This window comes from Agelaius phoeniceus, chromosome 9, assembly GCF_051311805.1.
Source record: "Agelaius phoeniceus isolate bAgePho1 chromosome 9, bAgePho1.hap1, whole genome shotgun sequence".
Lineage (NCBI taxonomy): Eukaryota > Metazoa > Chordata > Aves > Passeriformes > Icteridae > Agelaius > Agelaius phoeniceus.
In genome coordinates, this window is record NC_135273.1 from 30,839,717 (window position 1) to 30,861,672 (window position 21,956).

Sequence of the window (21,956 nt, forward strand, 5' to 3'; positions counted from 1 at the left end):
TGTGGGTCTGCCCAATGTGTTTCCTTCTAAATATTGGTGCCAGATGGAAAAGGCTTCTCTCAATGCAGAGGATCACATGAAATGAGGGAGTGCTGGGTATTTGTTGTGTGTGTTACACTGATATCAAGCCCTGGAGATAATATTCCACCAGGAAAATTCCACCAAATTTCCACCAGGACCTGAAAGTCCGCTGGAAAAAAAAAAACATTTATAACAGTTCAACATTCTAGGGTCAGGTAACAGTAAAAAATTCCGTACCCTTCGTCAATACTTGAAACTTCCATTTTGAGGATGGCACGAGAAGCTGCACCCAAGTCCTCCTTTGGGCTGGAGTGCCATAAAATGTGTTTGTCAGAGCTGAGGAGCTGGCCCTGGGTGGCCCCACATGGCCTGGCAGGAGCAGCAGGCATTGCAGCAGGAAATCACAGCCATGGGGTCGTTCTCAGCCAGCAATGGAGAAGGAGCACATGGTCAAAATGGATCTTGAATTCCCAAGTTTTCCTTGAGAGTGCATTACAGAGCCTTAGAGAACCACACAGGTTTTTTACACATTCCTCTCTGGAGGGAAAACATTTCTGATAGATAAAAGTACAGCTTTGGCTTCCCTTTACTGGGAGTGAGATAAGGTTTATAGATAAGAGAAAACTGAAAGAATGCTTTCAACCAGCACAAAAACTTCTGGAACTTCTGAGATTATTGAAGAATAAAATCAATTTTATGTGTTTCCCTTTTCTGGAGAGCTGAAAAAGCCTCCCCACTGCTGGGTCCAGTAACATAAATAATGTTATTTGCTGTACAGCCAAGTATTGAACTTAAATACTGTGTGTGGCACAGCAATTACAGAGGTGCTGTTGCTGGTGTTTATTCCAGGTTAATCATGGGTAATCATGGAATCCCTGAGGCTGGAAAATCCCTGCCAGCCCATGGAGTGCCAGCTGTGCCCAGTGCCCACCTTGTCCCCAGCCCAGAGCACTGAGTGCCACCTCCAGCCCTTGCTGGGACACCTGCAGGGCTGGGCACTGCAAAGCTCCCTGGGCAGCCCCTGCCAAGGCCTGAGCACCCTTTGCATGCAGAAATTGCTGCTGCTGTCCAAGCTGAGCCTCCCCTGGCCCAGCCTGAGGCCCTTTGCCCTTGTCCTGTGCCTTGGAACCTGGAGGATTTATAGGAAGTGTTTGTGCTGGAGCTGCAGTCAAACAAAAACTTTTTTATTATTTCCTATGTAGTGAATTTTTCATAAAAATTTGAAGTCTTTTTTTTTATTTTTTGTGAGGTGGTCTGATTCCAAGTGTTTCTATTGGAAAGATAATTGGAATGGGAAAACTGTTTCAAGATGAAATGAATTCCTTTATCCTGCTGTGTGAATAGTGTTGGGTCAACTCCTGGATATCAGATTTTTGGGGGAGGTAAATTTTGCTAAGAAGGTGCAAATGCATTTTCAGTGTGCATTTTATAGTTAGGGTCAATTTTGTCACTTGGCATAGATTTATTTCCATAAACAGAACACAGGCAGTCTGGACAAATGTTTACCAAGTTTAAGTGGAGATATTTCAATTTATTTTTCTATTTTCTTTTATGTTTTGCTGGCATTTCACTCATCTGTAAATAGAAAATCTTTCCTTCTGAAAGTCGTTTCCAACTCAGATTAACTGCCCATGAAATTTATAAATTAGACTTCTGTGAATAACCTTTTTTTTTTAAACATGTTCCACAAACTCCTCATATTTTCCATTTTTTGTTCATTAAATTGAAGGATGACTATAGGGACAAATACAAATAAGATGGGAACAGTTACTCATTAACTTGCATTAATTCTGCTGCGCATTGCTTTGCTTCCCTATTCAAGTTTTCCCTCTATTTCCCTAAAACCTTCCACGGTTGGAAGGAACATGCCCAGACCAGAGTAGGGCACTTAAAAAAGGGATCCTTAAGGCAAAAGGGCCATTACCAAGTTCAACTTTTGTGTTCTGGAGTACTTTTCTTGCCTGTATTTCTTCTAGCTTGTTACAAGCATGGTTACTTTCAGATGACCTCACTAATTCAAAATTCCTGGGGTAAATAAGTTGGGGAAGACTCCTCCTCCTCCTCCTCTTCCTCCTCCTCATTTCCCCTTCCCTAAGCACAGTACTTATCTCTGATTCATTGGAGAATATGAAGTGTGCATGGCAAGAGAACTCTCTGAGGACCTCAGAAATTGCTGCTTTCAAGGCCCAGAGTTGTCACACCTCAGATAATTTTATTTTCATTTTACTTTGATTCTTAAGTGCTTTGTGGGAGGGATTCAGCCATTGCAGGAAGTACTTGATGAAGAGGTGCAGTGATAAAAGGATTTGTCTATGGATATAAAGCCAGAATTTTATATGTTTTCTTCTAAAATTGATTTCTAGCAAACTCTCCATTCCTCACTCTCCCAGGGGTCACCTTTGTTTATGAATTAATGAGACATATTTGCATTAATATCAGTATAAACACATAATCTCCACTTGGTTTTTGGAGAGATATTAAAAAGATTTGGTTTTAAACTACTGGAATAAAATGAATCAGAGAACTCTCACTTCAAACGGCTGAAACTCTGCCCTGGAGGATCTTAGTGATGTTAATTGGGGCAGGGCTAAGGTGGGCTGGGCTTTTCTAGCTCAGACATGGCTCACATGGGAAGTTGGAGGGGAGGACCCAAACCTTTGGGTTGTAGATTTTGTTTTCAAGGTCAGAATTCAAGAAATGATCTGTGGCAGAAGAGGGATGGAACTTCCATAGCTTTTGCATTAGGTGGGCTGTTGAGTAACAGAGATAACCTGGAGGAAACCTGCTGGGAATGTGCAGTTGTGGAATGACAGAGTCACTGAGGCTGGAAAAGACCTTCAAGACCAAGTCCAACCATCAACCAGCACCATCCTGTTCCCCACTGGCCATGGCCCCAAGTGCCACCTCCACACATTTTTAACACCTGCAGGGCTGGGCACTGCAAAGCTCCCTGGGCAGCCCCTGCCAAGGCCTGAGCACCCTTTGCATGCAGAAATTGCTGCTGCTGTCCAAGCTGAGCCTCCCCTGGCCCAGCCTGAGGCCCTTGGCCCTTGTCCTGTCCCTGTTCCCTGGCAGCACAGCCCGGCCCCCCCTGGCTGTCCCCTCCTGGCAGGGAGTTGTGCAGAGCCACAAGGGCCCCCTGAGCCTCCTTTGCTCCAGGCATCACAGAGACTGAAATTTATAAGCTGCTGATTTGAATAGTAAGGGACAATCTTTTTGTGAACTTGTTTGCTTTGGCAATTTTCTTGTGACATCACTAATTTTAGATCAGCATTTATTCTGGCATCTGTTTATTCAGATACTGAGGCAGAGCAGAGATTGAAGAGAGATTTTTCTCTTTTAAAAAATAAATCTTTCAAATCCAAGTGCCACAAAAAAAGGTGAAGAGTGTTGATGTGGGGTGCCTGGTACATAGGCTGCAGTGGGACCATCCAGGTAGATGGCAGGATAATGTCAGTGTGGTTTCCAAACCTCCAAACCTGATTCCTGGGGCAGCTGCAGGTGCTGTGGCAGGAGAACTTAATGTATTCCAGAATGGGGAGTCCATGGCAGTCTGCCCTCTGCTTATTTTGTCTTTTTGCTAACTCGTAAAAGCACTGTAGAAGTACATTTGTTTGAAGTGTTTGCAAGGTTATTTTAACTGGAAAGTTAAAATATAGAGTATTACCTTTGAATGTGCAAGAGGTGTAAAACACTGGCCTTAGTGTCATAAATACACACTGAAAAAATACCTGGGTTTTATGTTCTGTGACAGCACTTCCATAAAACACCCTTCTGTAATGAGTGAGGAACAAGTTTCCCAGAGCTGAACTTTAAAACAAACTTTATTGTTGGAGCTGCTGCTGTTTTCCAGAATGAGCCGCGTTGTGAGAACTTCAATCTCTTCCCCACCTTTTGCTGTTTGTGAATTAATACTGTGGGTCATTTTAATTCTTGCATAATTTTTGTAGTTGTGTCTGCTTAGAAGGCAAATGGGATGAAAGGCTGAATCACTAGTGCTCTCAGAAGCTGCTCAGAATTTAAATTTGAGCTCTCTAAATAATACAGGTAATCAGTCTCCTGGGAATGCTGGGAACTGAGGATTTTGATGCATTAATTGTACATCAAACAGCTTTTTCTTCCCTCAGTAAATGTCAGGTGACCCAGATGGGGCTGCAGCCTGGTTACCTTCAGAAAGCAGAATTCAGATAGGCAGGCTGGACAAGTGTTTCTGAGCTCAGAAACAGGGAGCTGGAGAGCAAATCTGCACTTGAGCACTAGGAGAAGAGAGGGGTTTTGCCGCTGCTTTTCCCAAAGAGCAGAAACATTCCATGTTTTCTGGAGGCCCAGAGCCACGTGCACTTTGCCTGTGTTGGTGGCAATTGTCCTCACTGCAGCTCTGTAGGTTCCATAGGAATGGAGGAACTTTCTGCTTCACTGCCAGAGCCAAATCCTGGACTCTCTCGTTTTTGGGAGCTGCTGTCAGAAGCTGACATTTCTCCATTGTTTGTTTCAGCTGACAGGAGCTCAGGTCAATTGCTTTTGCAAGCAATTCACCTAATTCCCTTGATTTCCAAGCATCAGGAAAACAAATAACTTTATTCTGGAGTCATTGCTGCAAATTCAGTGGAAGGAACTTTTCCTTGTGAGGATGGAGCCCTGGCACAGGGTGCCCAGAGCAGCTGGGGCTGCCCCTGGATCCCTGGCACTGCCCAAGGCCAGGCTGGACTTTGGGGCTTGGAGCAGCCTGGCACAGTGGAAGGTGTCCCTGCCATGGCAGGGGTGGCACTGGACGAGCTTTAAGTCCCTTCCAACCCAAACTATTCCATGACTCTCTAAATGAGCTTTCTTCACCTTGGTGTGGTTTTCCATCGCTTCAAAAAGCACATTTGGAGGGGAGCACTGGGGAAAACCAGCCTGGTGCGTTCAAGAATTGGGGATTTACTACAAAATGATGTTTGAGGCCTTGCTTTGGACAGCCTCGAACAGGGCAGTGCTGTGGGACTGAGGAGGCAGGAGAGGGGACAGTGACAAGGAGGGTGTGTTGGGCAGGAAAGGGAGGTTCCAACCCTGAGCCTCTTCAAGTGGAGCTTGGAGGTCTTCTGGCATCTCAGAACAACACTGCTGCATGGGCTGTAAGAAACAAAATAATCCCTTGCTTTCTATCCTCAATGTCGTGTCCACTGTTGAGCAAGATTCTGCCCAAGCTGGAGAAAGCTTTATTCTAAACTAAAAATGATCCGAATTTGCAGAGGTTATTTAATGAACTTCTTTAAGACTGAATATTTTACAACCCTCTGGAGTAAAAAGAACACCTGTGAAAGTAAAGGTGCAAGCAATGATCTGTTTGGGGTATATTCTCATTTCCAAATTGAGTAATCTCAGGGAGTCAATTACAGTCTTGAAATTTTAGAACATGCAATCCACACTTCAGAAAAAGGGTTTAATTTGAGTCTTTTCGTGCTGCAGGAGGCTGTAAATATCATGTGGAGCTGCTAACAAATGAGACATGATGATGATGGGAGAATGGATTTTAATCCTCAAAAAATCACCAGAAGTTTGGGTATTTCATATCCCAAGCTATTTTACATTGATGTTTAGTAATGCAACAGGTGTTTGCCTTAGAAATTGGATGTGTATATAAAATGGGAGCTATTGGGGTTTTATTCTACATTTATATAATTATTGTATGTCTCAGTGTTCTGTAGAAAATGAAGAAAAATATCAGTGTATTTTTGTTATACAGAAAAGCATTTCAGGATGGGAAGGAAGAATTCCAGAGGATTAAACTGATTTTCTATCATGTTCCCACACTGATCTGCCCCCCACTGCCAAGACAGGGAGCAGTAAAGTTGCCCCACAAGGTCACTGGTGAGACCAGGAAAAGTGCCAGAAACATCTGGCAGGAGAATAAATTCCACATTTCTGCAGCTGCCTTCTGCCCTTGCCAAGTTTTGCCAAGGGAAGGCTGGAAATTTGCTTTAGGAAAATTCCTTCAGCTGCATTTCTTTGTGAAGGAGTGCAAGGAACAAAGCCTCCTTTTTCTAGCATCTGATCCCTCTCTCTTCTAGGAATATCCAGGTTTCAGAGTTTGGCCATGGATGTGTAACTTGGCTGCTGGGAATAACCCAGTGTGACTGCAGGAAGAGGGGAAATCCAAGCAGGTTCCCTTGCTGAGGGTGCAAGTAATCATCAGACCCAAGGGATTGAGTGGGAATCCAAAGTAACCTCTTCTCTGACTGATTAGAAGCCTTTAATATCACAGAATCCCAGAATGGTTTGGGTGGGAAGGGACCTTAAAGCTCATCTCATTCCTGGAGTGTCAGGGATGCCTTCCACTGTCCCAGGCTGCTCCAAGCCCTGTCCAACCTGGTCTTGGGCACTTCCAGGGGCAGCCACAGCTTCTCTGGGCACCCTGGGCCAAGGCCTCTCTCAGAGGGAAGAATTCCTTCCCAATATCCCATCCAACCCTGCCCTCCTTCATCCTAAGGCCATCCAGGTCATCTGCAGTTCATGTGTGTGTGTGTGCTGGTACCTGGCCAGCCCAGATGTGCTGTGCCAAACCTTTAATGGGTTTTCACTGTAGGTTCTCCTCTACCACGAGGCATTTAGGCTGGAGAGGCCACCAGGCACCTGCCCTCCCTGCAATCTGTGCTGGATGATCCTGCTGCACATTAATCAGGATGCTCTGAGATGGAGCAGCTCATTTTGCTCCTGTGTCCCCTGCAGCGAGGCTGCTCTCAACATCCTGCCTCAAACTGCCCCTGGCTCTTTTATACATATTTATCCCGTGCCCACAACCTTCATTTCACTGAGCTTAAAAAACAAAACCAGTTTGTGTTTGCCCTTGCACAGCTGGTGTGTGAAGAGAGCAACAATCTTGTCTTCAGGCCTTTGTGTAGTCAGATTTAAGAAGTTAAGAGCATCCTGCCTTGTTTTGTTAAACTCTCCCGAGGTGTTTCTCCCCCCCTAATTCCTTCTCTCCACCTCCTCTGCACTCCAAAAAGATTAATTCCAAGTACACAGCCCAGACAAGAGGTGGTGTTGGAGATAAGACCTCATGCTGCTCCCCAGGATCTCAGCAGGTCTCTGGCTCTACCTGAAGCCAGGCGAATGCACTTGGCAAAAAGCAGCAGCAAAACTGAGGATTAAAAAAGCATTTTTGAAATGTAAGCAGTCTGGGGAAGTGAAGCACAGAACTGTAAAATCACACGCTTGACATGTCCTGCTCTATGTGTGGAGTCACCTGTAGGTATTTATGACATCAGAGGTTTGATTAAATATTTTGTATTATAAAAACTAAATATTTAATTGTGGTGCAAGAGCTAGAACCAGCTGAAGTTGTTCTGCTTAGCTTCTACTATATCAGCCATACCATTTGATCATATAAATGGATTATTTTAGGTTTGAAGTTGTGTGATTTTTTTATTTTTTTATCAGTGGTTAATTTGTGACTTTTTGGTAATCTCAGGCATTAGGCCTGTTGTGGTCATTCAGAACTGTTTTCCTGTTCTCCCCTGGACTGATCCTGTGCTTTTCCACTGATAAATAATGGATTTAAGGAATCCACAATGTGAACAACTGGTCTGTGGTGCACTTTATGATTGGATGTTTGGAGCTGCTGCTCAATTTGTGATACTGAGCCCCTGCTGATGGGACTGAGAAGGTTCAGGGTTTGGTTCTGGAGTTATTGGTGTGTTTGTCCAGTGCCAGCTGGGAACAAAGCTCTCCAGAGCCCTAAGGAAATGTTTCCAGGCGAAACTCAGGATCAGGACAAAGCCCCCAGGTTCAGGTTTTCACTGCACAATGATCATCTCTCCAGGCTTCATCAGGTGTTTGAGATTCAGCAAGATGACACAATTTCATCAGCTCCTGATGTCATGATGGTCTCCACTTTCCCTTGGCACAATGACCATTAAACACACCATGGGAATGGTCCCACCTGGCATCCCACAGGAATGGTCACACCTGGTATCCCACAGGAATGGTCACATTGGACATCCCACGGGAATGGTCACACCTGGCATCCCACGGGAATGGTCACATTGGACATCCCACAGGAATGGTCACATTGGACATCCCACAGGAATGGTCACATTGGACATCCCACAGGAATGGTCACATTGGACATCCCGCAGGAATGGTCACATTGGACATCCCACAGGAATGGTCACACCTGGTATCCCACAGGAATGGTCACATTGGACATCCCACAGGAATGGTCACACCTGGCATCCCACAGGAATGGTCACATTGGACATCCCACGGGAATGGTCACATTGGACATCCCACAGAAATGGTCACACTGGACATCCCACGGGAATGGTCACACCTGACGTCCTACAGGAATGGTCACACCTGACATCCCATGGGAATGGTCACACCTGGCATCCCACAGGAATGGTCACACCTGGCATCCCACAGGAATGGTCACACCTGACGTCCTACAGGAATGGTCACACCTGACATCCCATGGGAATGGTCACACCTGGCATCCCACAGGAATGGTCCCACCTGGCATCCCACAGGAATGGTCGCACCTGGCATCCCACGGGAATGGTCCCACCTGACATTTTTGGCTGCTTCTGCAGATGATGTTGTTCACTCTGTGGGGATTTGTCTCTCACTGGGAGCAGCTCAGGCAGCAAGAGCTGCAAGCTCAGCCCAGCAGCTTTTTCTTGGCTATGCCAGAAGAGATGTTCCTGCTGCTCCATGGATCTGGCTCCAACCTTGTGGGGAACCTCCATGCTCCATGTCCTGGGCTGGAATTACTGCCAGGCTCTCCTGAGGTGTGCTTTGAACTGGAGAGCTTCTGTCCTGGTCTAAATTCTCATGGAATCATGGAAGGGATTGGGTTGGACTGAAGGCTCTTCTCATCCCACCTCCCACTGTCCCAGGCTGCTCCAAGCCCCAGTGTCCAGCCTGGCCTTGGGCACTGCCAGGGATGCAGGGGCAGCCCCAGCTGCTCTGGGCACCCTGTGCCAGGGCCTGCCCACCCTGCCAGGGAACAATTCCTCATTCCCAATGTCCCATCTGATATTTTGGGGTCTGACTTTAATGCTGAACCATGGCAGCTCAAGCAGGTTTCATTGAGCCAGGCTTTAGAGGTGGTGCTGTTTTGGGCACTCTCAGCCCTAGGGTGGAATTGAAGTGTAGTCACAGGGCTGGGCTGGGTGACTTTTAAAGCATCCTAAAAGAAGCTCTCTGAACATGGAGCTTCTATAGGATCTGGGCCCCTAAATGGCCTTATTTCTTATTCTAATCTGGTAGAGATGATTAATTTGCTTCCATACCTTTATTTTTAAATGTGTGACTTCGATTTTACTGTGGGTTAAACCCAGATTTTAATTTCTGGGTTGCAGCCTACTCCACAAGGTTGTCTGTGACAAAAGTTCAGTGTCTTATATGGCTTATTGTTTTTAAATTTTTGTGTAGGAACTTTTCACATCTGTTGCTAATTATCACTAAAGTTACCACATTAATGACTTTTGCTTAAATACAGTTTCACGTCAATAATTTTCATTGTGTGTTAATTGTAGTTCCAAGCTAAGATTTTTTTAACAGATATGTTTCACTCAAGCAAATGTCTTAAAGTCCTCTCAGCTGTTGTTTTTTCAGGTGTGGCTTTTCTGGTGTGTGTGCTGTTCTGGGTTTTGTTTTTTATTTTCTTGCTGTTCATCTCCTGAGTTGCCTTTATCTGAGTAACTGCAGCTGTTCTTACCACCAGCCCTTCCCCTCCTGTGAACCAAACCCCTCCTGGAGGAAGGATGTGTATTTTCACTTTTATATCTTGAGAGAGAGCAGATTTGGGACAAATTGGGAAGGATTTCAGACCTGCAGCTGCTTTGGGCTTAGGTGGACTAGAAATGGAACCAGGAAAGCTGCTCTGTTTTCCATGCTTTCTGTTGTAGTTTCAGAATCATGTTTCAATCCATGTGTACATGAATGGCTTAAACTGAGTTATCCTGAGAATTTTCTGATGTTGAAGTCTGTTTTGGCCCCCCCAGGTTTTACCCACCTGATAAAGAGTTTATTCCCCCCAAAACTGAAGGTGCCCACACTCGTTTTGAGAACTTCCTTTTATTGTTGCTGTCTCCTTGGCTGGCATGAGCTCTGCTGTATATTTTCTATTTCTCTATTGAACTGTGCTGCAGATGACAAAGCACAGCCAGCTCCTACCTCTCCAATTTCTTCCCAAGTGCCCAATTCAGTTTTCTTCCAGTTGTTCTTTTAATACCACTCAGTAATTCATTCTTTTCATAAATTCTCTGGGTTTGGTGATGTGCTGGCACCAGCTGCTGCCAGAGGTGCACAAGTGCCCTGATGAGGGTAACAGGGATGGTTTGAGATGAGTCCTCTCCTCCTGAGCTCAGCTGGGGAATTATTTTTAGCACTGCTCTCCTCCAGGCCCTCTATTGTTTGCTGAGACAATGCAGATGCACTGAAATATCTCTGTGCACTCTGGGCATTTTGCATTTCTTCAGCTGCACTGCCGAGGTAAAAGGGAAAGATGAAATTCTTCACAGCTGAATTGAGGAGTTCCAGAGAAAATGCCTCTTTCATCTCCTCCAGCCTTGCCTCTGTCTGTTAAAGGCACCGAGAGCACAGCAGCCTCTCTCAGCCCCTATACAAAACAACAAAGAAGAAACTAGAATTTTTTAAAGTGGAATCTGCCCTGCAATCATTTGGATTTTTGGTGTTTTGTTTTTCGGTTTTTTTTGGGGGTTTTTTTGCTTGTTTTTTGTTTCTTTGGGGTTTTGTTTTTTGGGGTTTTTTGCCTCTTTTTTGGTTTTTTTTTGTTTTGTTTTTTTTTGTTTTGTTTTTTTGTTTGTTTGTTTTGTTGTTTTTTTTTCCTTTTTTTTTTTTTTGGTTTTTTTTTGTGTTTTTTTTTTTTTTTCCTGGAGTAGTCAATAATTCCAGAGTCAATGCCCAGAAAAAAAAAAAACTGATTAAGAAACTCTTACTCTTTGTGCTGCTGTCAGCCAACACCGTGTTTTAAAACCTGCTGTCCAATTTAGCACATTACAATATACTTACTCTCTTTCTTGTAAGGCATGGAAAGGAAATGAAAGATCTCTTAAAAGATTTTCTGGCCCTATTTCTACCAAGAGTTAAAAAACAATAACAATAAAGCTGCCAGAATGCTACAGAGATCTTATCTCAGGCCTGACTGTTGCATTGGTTTTGATCAGCAATATTGGATGAGGAGGGATTTGAGCTCTGTAATCATTTGGATGATGCCTGGTTTTTGTGAAAGCAAAATTGCTCGGTTTTAGTCCACTTATGAATAACAAAAGACTGTGAAATCTCAGTCATGGTGTTTGGTTTTCTTTAATGTTTATGTTGAAAACTTAGGGAAATTGGTATCTAGAGCTTATAATTAAAAATCAAATAGGAAATTGAGTCTGCATCCTGCTGCAGGATTGATTCAAGTCATCCCTAATGATGGGGGAATGCTTCTGCCATGATTAGACAGCTTCAGGCTCAGAGGAAAACCCTTTAATTAGCTGGGAGAAGAGAAGCTGCTGTGGCTGAGCCTGTGCAAGGTGCTTAATTTGCCTACTTGTCTTTGGCTGCAGGTGCCACTAATGCTGAAAAAAAACACGTTCAAGAAAATTTTCAGGGTTTGGAGAAGGGATATTAGAGAAAGACTAAATTATTTCCTCAATTCCCATTTTTTAGTATGTTGCCATGGGGTATTAATCTATAAATACATTGATTTGTCTTTAAATATCATAATTATCTCTCTTTAGCAGAGATGGCTAAACTGATTTCCTTCATTTATCCTCAAAACAATTGTTCTGGTTATTGCTGTGTTCTGATTGTTAACCATGGAACACTGATTCTAGAGGTGCTGCTGGCCATGGAGAGCAGATCATCTGATCAATTTTTTATGTCAGGATACTTTTCCCAGGAATTTTGTTGTCCTCCTAAGAAAATCTTTATCACCACATCAGTGATATTCCTCAGCTCTTGCCATCCTTTAAGAGTGGGACACTGTTTTCAGAATTCAAGCAAATCCTGCCCTTTTTAGGGTGTTTTTTCCTTTTAAATCAGTGCAAGAGCAATGCAGGAACACTCATCAGTTTAGAGCTTCCTGTCAGGTTTTATACACACTGCCTGAAGCATAAATCACTGCAAAATTCATCTTTCAGAAATCATTGCCACTTAAAGGAATATTTATCCTTTCTATGGGCTGGACATGAAAAGCCCTGAAGGAAAGCAGATGCTTTTGGAAAGGCTTGATGAGATACCTGGACTTGCAGTAGTTTTTGAAAATCAGAACAAATACTTGATCTTTAGCATTTTTGAGGTGCTCTGATAATGCAGCTTTGCAGCTGGACTCATTTCTTATCTGCGCTTCATTTTTTTTTTGTCCACCAGAGTGACAGCTGTAGTTATTTTTTCTGGCTATTCTGTACATCATAATGTATGTTGTGATTGTGTCATGTCTGAACACAGGGAGATAAATGGAAAAGGAGCCAAGGATGAAGATGGTGGGGAACACTTGTATGGCATTGCTGGAACCAGCACTTAAAGGGAAATAATATGGGAGCTTTGGGACCTTCCTTTCCTGGAATACACCTGGGGTCTGCCTTCCAGAATATTTTGGGTACAGATCCCTCTGTTCACCCCATCCTCAGGGGATTCTTGGGCTTTCCAGCTTGCACCACTCTCTGTGACCAGGCCTTGTCCTAGTGACAAAACCCCCTGCTATTATGGACAGGTAACACCAGGAAAGACAGCAGAAAATCAGTCCCTGGCACCTCTCTGTACTCTGGCTCTGTTAGTACCATAGTGAGGTGCAAAAGTGATGGAAAGATCAGAGGAAGCATGGAATTTCAGGCCTGGGGATCTTGTTTGGTCTGGGATCAGACCCTGGTGTGGCAGTGCCAGTGCTGGGAGCTGCTGCTGGCACAGAGCTGGGGGCACTGCTGGATCCCTCAGGGGCTGGGCTGACCCTCAGTGGGGCCTTGAGAGGCTGCAGAGAAACCTGGTGAGGTTCAGCCAGGGAAATGCAGGTCCTGCAGCCCCCAGGGCCAGCACAGGCTGGGGGGAGCTGGAGCAGCCCTGCAGGGAAGGACCTGGGGCTGCTGCTGAGAGACAAGGTGACCAGGAGTGGAGACAAGGTGACCAGGAGTGGACAAAGTGGCCTGTAGGGTCACTGGGGTCCTGGGGACATCAGGAAGGGTATGGCCAGCAGGTCAGGGAGGGATCCAGCCCCTCTGCCCTGCCCAGTGAGGCACATCTGGAGTGCTGTGTCCAGCTGTGGTCTCTGCAGGTCAGGAAGGACAAGGAGATGCTGGAGAGGGTCCAGCAGAGGCCACAGAGATGATTTGGGGTCTGGAGCATCTCTCTGATGAGGAGAGGAGCTGGGCCTGGTCAGTCTGGAGCAGGGAAGGCTGAGGGGGATCCCATCAGTCCACACAGACATCTCCAGGGGCTGCCAGAGGAGAGTGCCAGGCTCTGTTCAGGGTGACAGTGACAGGATGAGCAGCAGTGGCCATCAGCATGAGGAGGAGCTTTCCATGGAGGGTGGCAGAGCCCTGGAATAGCTGCCTGGGGGGAGTCTCCCTCTCTGGAGACATCCCAAACCCAACTGGACGTGTCCCTGTGCCGCCTGCTCCAGGTGCCCCTGCCTGGCAGAGGGATTAGACTGGGTGACCTCCAGGGGTCCCTGCCAGCCCCAGCTGCTCTGGGATTCTGGGAATATTTGCTTTGTGGCCCTGCAGTGGGCAGAGCTGATGGTTCTGTCTGACACTGCCCTGCCTCACACGGGGTGGGAATTCCAGGTGACATTAACAGCATTAATCCTTCTGTGAGCAGAGACTGGAACACTTTCCTGAGGTGTGACCATGTTCACAGGGGTTCTTGGACTGGGGAAGAGATGAGGATCTGACTCCATGTTTCAGAAGGCTGATTTATTATTTTATGATATATATCACATGAAAACTATACTAAAAGAAGAGAAGAAAGGATTTTATCAGAAGGCCAGCTAAGAATAGAATAGCAAAGCATAATAACAAAGGTTTGTGGCTCGGGCTCTGTGTCTGAGCCAGCTGACTGTGATTGGCCATTAATTACAAACATCCAACATGGGCCAATCCCAGATGCACCTGTTGCATTCCACAGCAGCAGATAACCATTGTCTACATTTTGTTTCTGAGGCCTCTCAGCTTCTCAGGAGGAAAAATCCTAAGGAAAGGATTTTTCATACAAGTTGTCTGCGACACTCGGGTGGTCTCAATGTGCTCAGGGGAATTGTCTTTACTCCCAAGCCTTTCAAGCTGAGGACAGTGGGAATTCTTTATGAAGCCCCTCTCCTCGTGGCCATGCACCTCTCTTTAAGGCAGGGCTCATTTTCCAGAGGGGTCAGAGGGAACATCAGCACATCCTGGGGTCATCTCTGCATCCTCAGGGCTGGCAGCTCCTGCTGCCAACACCCTGTAATTAGTGTTTGGGAGCTGAATTATTTAGTGTTCTGTGTTTCATAGCTGCTGAAGGGATGAATTTCATTTGCTGCCTCAGGAGCTGGTTATTCTGTGTCTGAGTAGGTGGATATTCATGGAGAGAGCTCTTCACTCACTGCCCTTGCACAACCCAGATTTGTTTCTCCTATCCAAGGAATAGATTCTCTCTCTTGAGGAAGGGAGAGCCACGCAAAGTGTGTTTAAAGGATGTAAAAAGGGTTGGGTTTTTTCATTGCCTCATCTCCTGGGGAGTGAAAACATTTTTATTATGAAATGCAACACTGCCTTATCCCCTCTCACAATTCCACCTCTCCTGGGCTGTTCTGAGCAACAGGCTCTTCACAAGTCTGAGATCAATGAAAGAAAGGAGTCTGTGGGGTTTTAGTCTTTCACTGATTTGAAGTCTCTCACAGTCACATTAGTTTAAGTAGACACTACAGAAAAGTGAAAAGAAAACCTCTGTGTTAAACTCTGTAAAGTCACAGAGTGACTCCGGATAAATGGGTTTTAATTCCAAATCTATTTTATTTCCTACAAGGCCTTAATGTTATTATTTGTAGCTATAAAAACATGGCTGACCTAAAATAGACTATATTTTTTATCTCATTAAGAAAAAAAAAATCATTATTTATGGTTTTGAATTAATTGAGTGATTAGTTTTGTTTTCAACATAACTGAGGTGACTCTACATTGACTTTCCCAAAGGAAAGGTGATCCTGAGGTTCTCTCACTACCTGCAGTGTGAGGTCTCAGAAGGGTTTAGCAAAAAATATTCATTTTATTATACAGGTAAAAGTTACTACCAATGTGAAAATTACATGAAACTTACCTAGATCTTGTTTGCTTTTAGCTTGAAACTGTTTTTTTTTTCTAATGTGGGCTTAGTGTAGCACTGTTCTGGTGAGTTTTGGTTTGGTTTTGATTGGTTTTTTGTGGTCTGTGGTCAAACCCCCTTTCTTAAAGCAAAATAAGGAGAAGCCATTTTAATAACTTTATTTTCGTTGTGAATCTCATTATGTGTATTCAGTAAGCTGACTCTTAGCTTTTTATTTGTTTTAGAAAAGAGCAGGGCAGATCTTTATTTTTTTAGTTTTTCAAAACACAGCCATGTCTGTTAAAATTAATTAGAGTTGAAGGTCAGAGTGTCAGTGCTGTTGGAGTTGTTATGACACAGTTTTAGGAGCTGAGTCTCAGCAGCATTTAGAATCACAATCAGCAAAATTCAGTGAGAGGAGCTGAGGGAGGATGCTGATTAAACTTCTGCTCATGCTGTTGCCCTTGCACTGATTTAAAAGACAAAATTACCCTAAGAAGGGCAATATTGCAATATTTATCCTTTCTTTGGGCTGGACATGAAAAGCCCTGAAGGAAAGCAGATGGTTTTGGAAAGGCTGGAGTCAGGAATTGGGACTGAATCCTCATGGGTCCCTGGCAACCCAGGATTCTGTGATTCCAGACAGAAATTCTCCAATTCACCAAAATAAACAACCAAACAATCCTTTCATTCACTTCAGATATACTTGAGGGTTTTTTTTTTAAACTTTAAATCAGAGTATATAGAAAATAAAACCTGCCAGGCAGGCTGAGAATGCAGAATTTCAAAGCCAGTGCATCAGGGAGGTTTGACCATTCCCTCTGCCTGCTTCCCTTGCTATGCCACTGGAATTTGGGATGCTAGAGGGAGGAGCTGCTCTCTGCTGTACCAAGCCAAGGCTTTCACTGGCTGAGGGCACCAACCTTCCCTTCCTGCTGCTGCCCCAACCCAGGGTGGTCCCAGCCCTCTGATGAGTGAAGGAGCCATCAAAGACACAGCCCTGCTCCCCTGAACTCGGGGAATGCGGTTCTGCTGCCCCTGTCAGTGCAGGAAATCAGATTTTGGAGAAATCTCCTTGGGTTCTGGTCCTTTGGATTGGAATTAAATCCCTACTGCTCATTTATGAGCACAAATCAGGTCAGCAGATCATGAAGGGTCTGGAAGATGGAATTTGAATTTCTCTCATCTCTGAGAGCCCTTGCCTCACCTGAGACCACCCTGCTCCTTTCCTTGTCCAGAAAATCCTTCCTTTTTTTCCTCTGTCAAGGACACCAATGAACAGATTGGAAAACCTGAGTTGAGCTAATAATACATGAAAGAAGTTAAAGAAATTTGGCTAATCAAGACAATGTATTCAAATCCTTTATTGCTGAAAGTTAATCTGGTGAGCTTTTATAGGTTTTTGAGCTGGAATGGCAACTGAAAATGAATAATTTTGTATTAGAGAGTGTTTTCATGTGCTTGGGAATGGCAGAATGCTGCAAGAGCTGTACCAATTTAACTTGCTATTTATTTAACATTTGTTTAAAAAATTAGGTTTCTATCAGGAATTAAAAGGATTGCATTAAAATTAGAGATGATTAGGTGAACTGTTATGCCAGTTATGGGAAATCTAAAAATAGCTTCGGGTATAATGAGCAACTTCATTATATTAATGCAAAATATTTTCCTATAATTAAAAAATTAAAGAACTCTCCAAATGTTATTTTAGCTCCTAGGGAAAAAAAATTATCAAAATGTTACTTTTTTTTAGAGCTATTGCTTTGTTTTTAAATGAACTGTTCCTACAAAGTATTTTCAGAGCATTTCACGAGAATACTCTAAAAAATCATCATCCAGCTTGAAGGGCAATAACCATTTGAGTTATTTTCAGTCTCTTCCCTCACCACATAATATTAATTTATTAATTGTCAGAAGCAGCTACAAAGCAGTGCTGCACTGCTCCTGCTAATTTTCATTTCCTCAGGAAATGCATTGTTGTTCTCACTTGGACAAAAACCAAAATATGCTTGCTGGAAATAGCTCTGAGATGCACAGATGAGAGGGATTGTCATGGGAACGTTTCATCAGCCATGGCCAGCAGCTCCTGATCCTGCTGTAGTTTTCCCTGTGTGCACTGGGAGAATTCCTTCCCTCCCTGCCCTTCCCAAAAGCAGGAGAGTGAAGCTGTGTCTGACCAGGGGACAACAAGGCCACACACAAAAATAAATCATCATTTCTTTGGTGGGGTGAGATTGCTTTGTGTCCAAGCACAGACGTGCTGAAATCTGCTTTTTGTTCTGGTTTTTTGCCTCTAACATTTCATGGGGACTCCTCAGGAGCAAAGGGCCACCACCAAGTAGTCAGGAGGGATTTTGGTGTCATCCAAACTCATTTCCTACTTTGAGTGTTTCCTCACAGCCAGGTCCCCACTACAGGTTTATGAACTTATTTAAGGTTTGTGCAAAAGCTAAAGAAACTTTGCTTCTTGTTCCTTCCTCAGCCTGGTTATAAATGCAGCCCTTCAGGAGAGGGAGAGTGTCAGGATGTTCCTGCCTTTAAAACTAGGAAAAGCTTAGGAAAAGCCAAGCCAATAAAGAGAAGTTCTTTGGTCCTGGAATTCCTCCTAATTCTAAGTTTTACAGAGCTTTAGTCACATACCTGCTTGTGCTGTGTGCTTTGCCTCGTCCAAACTCAGTTAGTACAGCATTAAATATTGTCTGTGTGCTTATGAATGTATAGAATAATGGGAGAAATAGAATCATGACAGTGATCCATGGATGTATTTTGGAAATCATACACAAGCACAAGGAACCATCAATCTAGTCCTGCAACAGTTTTCAAATTTATTGCGCCTGTGTAGTGAAAATTTGAAATGAACTCATGTATTTTAAATCACTGTGTTTGGCACAGCTGGGCTTGTTTTGTTGGTGGTGTGGTCAAATGACCTCAGAAAATACTTATTTTGAAGTATATTCCCTCTTGCTGAAATCAAGGCTGTTACTTGAAGGATAGGTGGGAGAATACACCCAAAGGCATTAGTTATAAATCAAACCAATCCTTTCTCTGCCAAGCCTTGATTTATGCACATCAAATTAACTTTTCCAAACTTGCTGTAATTTATCTCAAACACAGGGCTTCTCAAAAAAGGGGAAATGAAATGTATTTGTGCTGTGCACTCAAGGTAAAATTTCTGAGTCAGTATTAATCAGGAGCAATGTGTTCCAGGATGAAGGGAACGTAATTCAGCACATTCCTTTGGAGCAGCAGTTGTTCTCCTGGCTGACAGAGGGACCAGAAAAAATGGTAAGAAAACTTCTTCTTTTAACTGGAAAGTGTGTCTTCAATTGTCTCCCTCTCTCTCTTTTTTCTTTCTTTTATTTTTAATTCACTCCATTAATAATTTGAAAACGCATATTGGGAGTTGTGATGGCAAAGTGTTGAACAGATAAAACAGGTAAAGATTAAATTGTTTAACTGGAATTGTGTAACAGTAAAGAAAGTGTGATGGTTTATTACCTCCAGAGGTATAACTAATGTGTCATTTCTGCTGTTCTGCATGTACAAAAAATAGTTCTGGGGTCTGGGATAGATTTATTATCCTTCATTGATTGCCTCATTCTGTAGCAGGACGTTTCTGGCAGTAAAGCAGCAGAACTGTCACATCCATCATGATGTGTCGGAGATGTGTCAGGGCTGGGGCTCTTTTTTGAACTTTACTGCTCCTGAAAAATGTAGCTGAGCATTATAGGCAGAAGTCTGACATTTCCAGGATGAAAATCAATCTTTTTTTATGTGGTGATTCTCAAAGCAGACCTGAGCTTTGATTGCACAAGAGGTGCTTTCACACGTTGGGGGATACAACAGGGACACCAAATAATTTGGGTAACAGATCTGGCAGGTGTTCTGTAATGAATATAAATTGGAGAAATGATCATAGAAAAGATACTTAAGTCAAGATGGCACAGCAAACATTGATCTGCTGCTGTCACAGCTGGGAACCTGAACCTGTTTCCTTTTGGTTCGTGTATTTTCCTGTATTTCTCTTTAAAGCTGTGGAGATTAACCAGGTAAATGCAGTCTACTGTGAATTTATATTGCAATATAAATATTTATACAATATTTAGTGGGGGGACAAAAAGAAGAATTGTTAAAATAATTGCTAAAAGCATGAGAAGCAATGAGAGGGCCTAATATACAGGAAGGGAGGGCAGATGAAACTCTTTGGGCTTTACAATGAATGCTAAAAATATTAAAGGAGCAAGCAATCTGTGTAATTGTAAATACCTTGAAAAAAGAAAAGTCGTTGTGTCACAGCTCCAGGGGCTCAGTACCTGGGCACTATGGTGTTATTAGAGACAAAAAAGGACATTTTTGTGCTGGTGGCTGTGTCTAGAGGCAGCAGAAACCTCAGGAGAAAGGGCAGCATGGAGCCACAAACAGCCAGACAAGCACAAATTTTTAGATGTTGGGAGTGTGATGATAAAATATTTTGATGTTGGGTTGTTTCCCAGGGAAGATGTTTTGGAAGTAATGAGGAGAACAGTCTTGTTTTCTCATATTCTTTACTCAGGGAAATATCTAAAGAAATAAGATGATGGTGTGATGCTCAGTTGTCCCCTTCCAAGAGGAAGGAGCATGGAAATTCCATGTAGTAGCCACTTTCAAAGATCAGTTCAAGATAATCAGTTGCTGTTGAAATCAGGAAGTTTCAGCTTGGTTGTTTGTCAATTTAGCCACTCAAGTGTGGGCTGATTTTCCCCACAAATAATGCCCTGTCAGCCACAAGCCACTGACTCAATTTTGTTAAGGAGTTTAGCAAGGCATGAAATGCATAATTAGGGGAGGAACAATTTCATCCCTTTGAGTTCCTAACAATTATTTAATTTAGGACAAACAACAAAAGTCCCTAGAGCACATGAGTAGTCTGAAGTTTAAACAAGATGACAGCTTAGATGGATCAATAATTTCTCATCCCTACAGTTACTAATAATAAAGTGAAGAAAGAAATATTGGCTATTTCCAAGCTAAAGGCACAGAGAGGAGCAAATCCACTCCACTCCAGAGTGGACTCCATTAACACAGATTGCCTTCAGCCCATTAAGCCTCAGCACTGAGCTGCTTTAAGTTTTGTTTCTAAAAGTCTGGAAGCCAAGGAATTAAACCCCACCTGAGTTCTAAAAGCATGTTTTCTGAGCCTTAATAGAATGACACTTTGGTCTTACTTTTGTGTCTCCAGTCATGCAGGAAATTAGAGCACTGGCTTCTTCCTGCAGACTTTGGGTTTCAGGCTTCAGGCTCAATTTGGCAGCTTATATTGCTCAAATTGGCTTGTAAATGAGATATTTGTTTCTAAAGTATGACTGATATCAACTTGCTTACAAATACTTACACCGTGGGCATGTCTCTCATTTGATTCTGTAATTATATGATGGTTTTTCTTGTCAAGAGAGCTCAGAAACTTAATATTGATTTATGTTCCTGAGTTTCTGAAACTGCAATGTGTCACTGTTGAGCATAATTTAGAGTGGCCTTTTTTTCTCCCCTCTAATCTTGTACGTGCCAAGCTTGAGCTCATTTGGGGCTGGAATGATCTCAAAAATCATTTAACCCTTGTGGGGGTGTGGTGACAGTGGCAGGGATGAGGATGATGATGTCATGGAGGTGTCTCATTTCTTTATGGTTGTCTGAAATGGTATTTTCAGTCAAGGCTTTGAATAAATGAGAATTATTAACATTCCAATCTCTTGGGTGTCCTGTGGGGCTTTATCTTCTCCTGACACGACAGGAGGTGGACATGGATGCTCTGCCTGCCTGTGTCCCAAAGTGCTGGGCTGACACCCCAAAGTCAGCCAGACCTTGAAGGGATCTGTCAATCCCTTCTCAGTAAAGTGAGTTCCTCAATGATGCCCAAAGTGTTCTTAAAATTAAAATTCTAAAATGGCAGGTTTTGATGGAATAGAAACTCAAATGATCAGTCTGTCTTGATGAACAAGGGAAAAAAAAAAAAAGGTAAAAAATCAAGGGGCTATCTTCCAACCCAATCCATTCTGGGACTCTTTAATTCCATGATTAGTAGATTCTGTGTTGTAATAATACATTAAGGGGCAGCTAGATTTAAGGAGCACAGTGGCATGTTTGTTTTCTGTCAGGTTTTCCCTTGCATTTGCATTCCAGACCATCTGTAGAGGTCCAGGCAAACTGCAGTCTGTTCCCTAAAATCTCTGTTGGAACCAGTGCATCACCATTCCCCAGTTCAAAGGAGGATGCCATTGAGCTGATATATTTGACATGCAGATAAATAATTGCACAAATCTGGTCCATATTTTCAACTCATTTTCATAGTAAAACTAAAACCATGAGAGTGAGAATTGATTTCAGCTTTTGAATTCATAAATCGATGGGAATATTCTGAACATCAAATTCTCCTGGAATTTCTTCTGAAGCATGATGGTTTTAAAGACACTTTGTGGGATGTGGAAATGAATTTTTGACACATGCTGACATTGTGATCAGAGCTCTCAGTTTCCCAGGATGAAATGCAAATGAGGAGCTGATGTGGATCAGGTGGACTCTCTGTCATGGATACTTCCAGTCCCTGACCTGGGATCACACAAGGAAGGGTGGGATGTTTGAGTCTGGGCTATTCTATGTAGGACTTTTGGCTATTTGGAAGTGTGGGGTGTAGGCAG

General features: G+C 43.4%; 1 protein-coding gene across 18 annotated transcripts in view; it reads left to right on the plus strand.

The window, feature by feature from the left end:
• Positions 1 to 21,956, plus strand: part of PCDH15 (protocadherin related 15) — a 642,855-nt gene that overhangs the window by 143,686 nt on the left and 477,213 nt on the right. For all 18 annotated transcript variants that reach the window (XM_077183412.1, XM_077183413.1, XM_077183407.1 and 15 more), the window contains exon 3: positions 18,493 to 18,570. The gene's annotated coding sequence lies outside the window, so the exon portion shown is untranslated. The remainder of the gene's footprint in view (positions 1 to 18,492; positions 18,571 to 21,956) is intronic.